Source organism: Sinocyclocheilus anshuiensis, unplaced genomic scaffold (genome assembly GCF_001515605.1).
Source record: "Sinocyclocheilus anshuiensis isolate Anshui unplaced genomic scaffold, SAMN03320099.WGS_v1.1 scaffold928, whole genome shotgun sequence".
Classification (NCBI taxonomy): Eukaryota; Metazoa; Chordata; class Actinopteri; order Cypriniformes; family Cyprinidae; genus Sinocyclocheilus; species Sinocyclocheilus anshuiensis.
The window spans coordinates 1,653,331-1,661,897 of record NW_015552531.1 but is presented as its reverse complement, the minus strand read 5'-3'; the positions used below and the strand labels follow the sequence as shown (position 1 = coordinate 1,661,897).

The 8,567-nt window shown below is 35.9% G+C and overlaps 1 pseudogene; it reads right to left on the bottom strand.

Annotated features, from left to right (window-relative positions):
- The window catches only part of LOC107663613 (MAP7 domain-containing protein 2-like), an 18,609-nt pseudogene extending 10,692 nt beyond the window's left edge, over nt 1–7,917 (bottom strand).
- Nucleotides 7,918–8,567: the final 650 nt, after the last annotated feature.

Sequence of the window (8,567 nt, the reverse complement as noted above, 5' to 3'; positions counted from 1 at the left end):
AATACCTGAACTATAATAATAATATATGCGACATCTCGTGCTGCGTGGTTTTGCATAGTGCTCTGTAGTCTGTTAACATCCTTTTTTCTATGCAAGGCAGTTCGATTTGTAAAATGAGACACTCCACAGATCCAGATAGCTCCACAAATGCAAATACGTCTTTCCATTCGGTAAAGAGCGATACCTGTCGTCTTTTTATTTTAGCCATTTCACGTTTGTTAAAAAATGAAAACAGATAGTGGCTATGTAGTTTTCAATTGATTTATGAATAAGACCAGGAAATTACCATTCCACTTCACCTATCCTATAAAATTTGAGCTTGTTGTGCCATGTCACGATTGTATACATGGCAAATATATATATATATATATATATATATATATACCTGACCGCCCCAGGTCACCAATTTTCTACATACAGTAGCTGTTCTAGTTTATCTCATGTCACTCTGTAGCCTTTTTTTATGATAAACAAACTGCATTTACAAAGGGATTCCTTGTGAAAAAGAAGAGCACTTAACTGTATTGCACTTGTAGTGTACTACAAATCTTAAAATATATATATTTTTAAAAAACGGTACATGCAGATAATATAATATTAAAGAAATGAAATAAAAATGACTGTTTCCCAACAAAATGAAGGACACTTTTAAAAAAGTGCACTTAGTAATAATGCCAAAATAAAAGTTTTATTTCAAAGTACATACTGAATCAGTTTCAATAATCTTAGACTTATCTTGATGTGTTGAATGACAAAGCACATGTTAAGTACTTGATTATAATTTTAAAATGTATTGTTTTATTCAATACAAGTTTCAACAGAAATTACATTAAAGTATAATTTGGTTTACCATAAATGCTTGTTAATGTTCAGCAGTACAGTTTAACCATATTTCAAAGACATTAAAAGTAATTATTAAATTACATATAAAGATGTACTTAAGTCCTATACGTGAGTCAAAAAGCACTAATTCAACTAATTGCTTTCATACCAAATTAAAATACAATACATTTTCATTTAATTGCAATTATGCAGCTAAGTGCCAGAAAACATTACATTTAATTTGCACATAATTATAATTTTTTAAAGTACAGTATATTATTTCTGTAATAAGTTCTGTTTTTTTTAAAAGTGTACTTCTTTTTCACAAGAGATAATTCACCCAAAATGAACACTCTGTCATCATTTACTCACAATCATGTCATCCCAAACCCCATGATATTATTTCTGGATAATATCGTGGATTTAAAAAGATGAATTTTCAGAGAACATTCTGGTTGCTCGTTTTCATATAATGAAAGTGAATGGGGACTAGAACTCTCAAGGTCTAAAATCACAAACAACCTCCATCAAAAGTATCATAAAAGCAGTTCACATGACTTGTGAGATATTCTGAGTATTCTGAAGGTGTACGGTAGCTTTGTGTGATGAATCAATTGAAATTCAAAAACCATTGTTCCTCACAAAGATACATTGTTAGTGCAAACATTGTGATAACATTTATGATACTTATATAATGCTTCTGTGTCATTTTGTAGCTTAAAACATCCAGCCCCTATTCACTTTAATTATAAGGAAAAGCACAAGGCAGGCTATTTTTCAAAAATTCACCTTTTGTTTTCCAAAGAAGTCAGCCACGTCACACAGGTGAACATGAAGGTGAATAATGACAGACTCATCTTAATTTAGCCATGTAATCAGCAATAATGTAGTCATAATCACAAAATAAACCCTTTAGGGTGATGCAAAACCCCTCTTGCATCTTACATTCTCCTTTGACATCTCGTTATTTTTTAAATTTGATTAATCTGATGAAGAAGACTGCAAAAAAGGTGATGAATGGCTTTGAGCATACACAAAACTAGGTGGCTCACGCTGCATATTGTCTGCAGGTGGACGTAAGGAGGCCAAGCTACTGCTACAGATTTGATACCACTGCAGATAGAGGAGCCAGAATTAATTTAAATCCAAACACTGGCCAAGATCAGAGTCATTTGAGGTAAGACTAGACATAACAGAGGCAGCACTTCCATACCAGAACACAGAAACAGCACCACACCCCGCACACAATGATCCACTGCCTAACTGTAGTCTCTGTAAGTAGGCATCTTAATCACACCGTACTGTATTTTTCCTTTTCGCTTCTTCAGACACGCCCTTTCTATGACACACCATGTTTTTCTAGAGTAATTTGATTTGTATATATCAGTTAAGAATGAATATCGGGAACAGTGAGGTCATTTGATCACTCCAGAGAGAGTCACCAATCATTGCAGCATCTGACTGGGGGTGGCTAGTATTCAATCAATATAAACAAAGACTTCGCTCTCCTGCTAAGACAAAACTCAATGCCACAAAAGGTGGGAACTCTAGGAGGTTAAATTCAACGTGAATAAATACTTAATTACACACAGGTTCTGAAAACTATTCATAAATTTATAAAATCTAACCAGTAAAAATGTCAACATCACAATCTGAACATCTTGAGCTAATATAAATAGCTACTGCCAGCCTTGTATTGTGCTTTTGCATATTTTTAGCTAAAATCTGTTTATTGGCGTTCCACCTTTGTCAGTTGCTTGACTTTGGCTTTCATATTACCATATGAAACATAGTGGAATGGTTTCCTACACCTCCAAAATTACATTTTTGCTTTGGTTTAAAGATGATGTGTGTAATTTATGTGGCATCAGCAAAAATGCAAAGATAATAAATGTTTCCAATCAGATTTTTCAAATACTCCCTGGATCTTCTCATTGTTTGGATGAAAAGCTAGTCCCGCCCCCAAACTCATGCCATTGGTTAAGTGTATGTTGTTTTCTTGAGATCAAGGGGTCAAAGTTTAGCATAGATATAGACTATAATATAATGAAATATTAGCAATATACAGTCTATACACTACCGTTCAAAAGTTAGGGCTGGTAAGAATATTAAATGTTTTTGAAAGAAGTCTCTTATGCTCATCAAGATGGCGTATATTCGATCTCAAATGCAGTAAAAACAGGAATATTGTTTGTGAAACATTATTACAGTTTCAAATAATTATTTTCTATTTGAATATATTTTAAAATGTCATTTTGAAAATGAAACTGTGAGTCAGGCATCTTAGGTGAATAGAAGGTTATGATGAATAGAAATTGTCAAATTTATAAAGACAAATATCTTTACTGTCACTTTTGATCAGTTTAATGCTGAATAAATGTATTAATTGTATTATGTTAATATATGTATACAATGTGTATTAATTTCTTTCAAAAAAGGAAAGAAAAAAAATCTTACTGACCCCAAAAATTCAACAGTAGTGCATATTACTTACATTTTTCCCTATCTGCTGCATTTGACTCCAAAAACTGTATGTTGAAGTATTTTAATAGCTAAAAATTACACACACCACCAAGAGAAAGGAAAACTTGAAATCACATCATATGACCCCTTTAAGCAAACTGGAAAAAAAATTTACAGCAAGAATCTATTCATAATAAGAATATAATTTTATCATAATATTACAAACTAAATCCAAAATAAAAGAATTCAGAGATAAGAAGGTATATGAGAAAAAAAAAAAACTTCATATCTGCCCTATGAGTGGATACCCCAATGAGAATAAAGTTTGGCTGTAACCCCTGACCTTTTCCTCCTCTATGCGCTGCCTCCTTTTCTCCTCCACAGCGGAACGACGGAGCATCTCCTTTTGCCGCTGCTCCTCCAGACGCTTCCCTCGCTCCACCAGAGAGCGTTCATACTGCTGCTGTGCGCGCTGTTCCTTCTCCAAGAGAGCTCGCTCCCGCCCAGCTAGACACAAGGTAGGGGTGTATGGGATCAATTTTCCACCAAAAGTATTGCAGTCACGGATAAAAAAGTAACAATCGTGAAACCAAAATTTAAAAACACAAGTAAAAATATATTGCACAAAATGTTAAAATTAAAGCAAAGTTTTCACAATAGCAAACAATGGTCACAGATCGAAAAATAATAAGTGTATATAAAAAATGTAATAACGCATTTTTAAAAAATTATAAGCATGAATCAAAACATTAAGCACATTTAAAATCATATTGCACAAAACTGAAATATTAATGCTACATTTTCCGACTTGCACACAAAATCATGTTTTCCTTGGTTGTATTTCTCTGTTTTTTGTGCTCTCAAGGCCTTTCCACACTGAGCGCGAAAAAGCGAAACTAATATCAGATGCAATGACGCGCTGGAATAAAACAATAGATTTCTATGGATGCTTCCACATAGACCGCGAACATTCGCGCACTGAAAATGCGAATGTTTTTTTTCAAACCAGTCCGATGAATCTTTTCAGTCTCGCAAAGCGAAAACACGGGCCGTCCAATAAGATTTTAGCTAGGATCACGTGACTGGAGCAGCTGTTGTTGCACAAAAGGGTGAGAGTGGTGGCGCTGTTTCGAAACCCAGTGTAAACAAACACCTAGGATGGGAGAAACGAACCATTTCGATATTTCGAATCAATTGAACCAATTGCTTCGCAAAATGATTCACTGTTTCGAAGCGCTCGAAACACCACACGCTGGTGACGCCTGCTGGTCAAAACTGTGTAAACACAACAAAAACTCAGACCAAAACATGCATAAAAATAGCTTTTACAAACCCAATGAAAACGCTTTCTTGAAAGTATAATATATTAAATGCAATCAAAATAATAAAATACCATTAAAAATGAAGTGTCTGTATAATTTTGATACGCGCTCTGAACCATTGTTTCGAAACAATTGATTCACAAATGTTTCGAAGCTTCATGAAGCAGTTTCAAAAGCGCCCATCACTACAAACACTAAAATGTCTACAAATTGATCAAACTGATCCGAGATCGTATAACCATAGACGCTTATGCAGTGGTTCGCCGCTGCGGGGCGATCTCAGTGAACTCGCATGATTCACGAGTTCACATAGATCGCCACCCTAAGGTGAACTATTGAAATTTCGAAACGGTTCGAAACAGTTATGACGTAACAAAGCCTCGTTTACTGAAATCAATGCTGAGTTCTTGTTATCGTTGGTATTTGAGAACAGATTTATTCTCACATGTTCTTTATACAGAATAACATTTCTATTAATTGTCCACTGAATTATGAGATGTGTAGAGCACCGTCCGTTTTCTTCTTGTAAGCTTTATAGATAGTTTGTGTTTCTGGTGTAGAACCAAACTTTGTTTATCTTAATTTAATGCTGTATATTGAGCAGCAGACGATGTTAAATCCATATACTAGATACATATCTGAGGAAAAATGCATTGTTGGTCAGCGCCACCTAGCGTGCAGGCGTGAATTAGCAGAAGGTGATCAATCGTTTCGCGTTCGGTGTGAAAGCAACGTTCGTCAGCGATTCGCCTCGCTATTTCGCATCGTGCTCAGTGTGGAAAGGCCTTCAGATATTTTCTGCTCATATTTGTATTTTTTGTATGCTTTTGCTGTTTTTTACTTCACCCTTGTTTGCATGTTCTGCGCTTGCTTTTCCAAATGTTGCGGTTAGAGTTTCATGTAAATCAGGGTGGGCTTAATCGTCATTATTGGTCCACTAGTTCTAGACTGACAGCTCCTCCTCTAGCCAATCAGTCAAAGTGGGGAGTTGACGACACTCCAATGCGCCTCATTAGCTGCCGATGCTCAGTGTTCACTTTTACAGGTGAAAATGGACAACTGTCAGCTGGGGTAACATCTATCCATACAGGACACCATTATATGTGTCTGCCTGTCACTGCTGTATGCCTACCTGATGATCCTAGCGACCCGTCACCGTTATATTCACCTATATTTTACGCTTCTTATTTTTTATCTGTGACTGCAATACTTTTGGCAGAAAACTGATCCCATAGGAGCGAACATGGGTAAGTCTATAGATTGCCCAGACACTGGAAAGGCCAAGCCTCTCCCTACCTGCTGACAATACTGATTCATTTGTGCAAAGCACTTAGTGGTATTATCAGAAGGCTTCCGCTGCTCAAGAGCAATCGGATTCAGTGATGAATGGCGCAGTAGTCTATTGCCCTGGAATAAACCTCTGCTTTAACTTATCCACAAGATTGTCACGAAATCCATTCAGGAATTAAACACTGGTTCTTAACAAGGCAAGATGTTTTAGACAATTTAGAAAGGAACATATAATTTCCTTGTTGACAGTAATAACTGAATAAAAGACTTGCAGCTCACCTTTGCTCCTATCTTTCTCCTCTCTTTTATCTTTGGCCAGTCGAATTCTGTCCTTCTTCGAGCCTCCATCTTTGCATGAGAAAGGAAACGAAATGTTGAAATGCACATAAACAGTGAACACACCTTTAGGAGTCTGTGCAATCTTCTCTCAAACCAACGATGTAACCATATATTCAAGTCCCTCAGTGTCTATGGTTATAGCCCAGTTACAAGCTGGTGGAAACCACTGGCTTTAATTGTGTAATAGTATGCAAATATATGCAAAGTCAAAATGCTCCAGGGGAACACAAACATGATTTTTCGTGAAGTGATTTTCCGCGATTCACAGCAGAGCCTGTAGCACAGTCTGTTAGATCTCTGTTAGCTTCAAATCTAAAGCACATTTGACAAAGCACATTTTTGCTTTAGTTTTTAAAGGAAAAGGCATTTATATCAGACAGTATGCATTGTTAAATCATTATAAGAATCTTTCAATAAACATAAGAATCTAATCAATAAACCCAGTATCAAACACATTTATTTTGATCTGTCTGTTCAAAAAATAACTATAAATAGCTTGCAGTGGAAACCAGGGATAGTTTTCACATCAAATGTACATCCATAACTATAAGATTTTGAGTACAATTAAATGTGTTTTCTATGGCAGTGATTTTGTACTTTAGTTTCAAATATTTTTGTAAATTATCTTAAATTAGAACTTCTGGGCTGTTTAAAATGCTACAGTTTATTAATTTGCTTGCTAAAACAGTGGTTTGATATTTGTACTGTTTCTTGAATTTTCTTGTTTTATTTTTCATGATTGTTTTACTGTTTAAATTTAACCGAGAAAAGCCTATAATAGGCTGCATAATGGCATATACCAATTTGCCCCATGTAATGTGACAACTTGTCCTACTACTGGGGGCATGTTGTCATAAAAGATCAACGCGTTTTTAATGAACTGTAGGCTGCATAATGGCATATACCAATTTGCCCCATGTAATGTGACAACTTGTCCTACTACTGGGGGCATGCTGTCATAAAAGATCAACGCGTTTTTAATGAACTGTTTCTTTCTTTCTTTCTTTCTTTCTTTCTTTCTAATAACAGTGAGGAAATGTAAGGTATCTGTATAAACAGAAATTTAACCGATTTTAATCGAAATTTAACAGAAATTGAAAAGAATATACTGGCATAAACAGAGTGACAACTAGCCTCTGTAGGTCTTCCCTATATGATAAAATCAGTTTTTTTTTTAAATTCAACAACAACATAATATTAAATGTATTGTTTTTGCATACTGTACATTGCAAAAACGTCGGTTTCGTTTCATAAGGGTTACGCACTCTTCACCTGGACAGGTCAGTCAGGTTTCCCACCCTCCTCTCGCCTCAGCAGCCTGTTTCCATGACAACAGCTCAAGAAGCTCGCTTTCCCAGTTATCCGTTCCTCAATACTGTCATTATCTGGGTGAGGCTTCTTTTTAAAGAATGAAAATATAACATAACATAACGTACCTGTCAGGTTTTCCACGATGGTGGCCATTTCCAGTTTATCTATGGGAGTTTTCCAACGACCAATATCAAGATGACATTCCGCCCCATTCAAATATCAATCACTATTTAAGTTGAAAAAAAAAAACGCGACGGAAAACTAAACAGTTTCACAGATTCATCCGAACACCACCTTGGTCTTCGACCAGATATTACTGGCGAAGGCTGAAGGCAAAGCCACAAGACCGCGAAGTTCTAATAAATTATAACACGCTCGATCAATTGCCGCGTGCACGCGCGCGTAAGCAATGCACCCAAGAGCAAAGCATTACGTCATAGTTTACGTTGCGCTAGATTTGGAAAGCTCAGGAGCTGAGCACAGGGCAGAAATTTCCCATTTATTTCCCCTGAAGACGTTTAATTAAACGTGCCTAGAAATATATAGCCACAGCCTACTTCACAGTGATCACAAAGGGAAACAAGGGATGGCATTTATCTAATTAACAATATGGCCATTGTCTTGTAATTGAGAGGTAAAGACTGCTCAGATATCTGCCTGGATTATGTGCATGCAAAATGTGCTCAATCAGATCATCTTTAAAAACTGCTAGAATAGACATCCATTTAGAGAAGTGTGATTGAATTTTGAACGGACAATTTTAAACAAACCAAATATGACATTATGGAATATATGGGCTATTTTCACACCACAGTACTATCCTCCAACTCTGTGTTAACATCTAAGCATGTAGACGCATGTGATATAGACCAGTGTTTCCCAACCTTTTTTTAGTCGCGGCACCCTTTGGAAATTTTAACAAACTTGTGGCACCCTACAAAATTAATTTTGTCACAATATTTGAATTTCTAACTTCGATATGATAATTTGAAAAGTATAGATATTCGGTACAACAGGGAA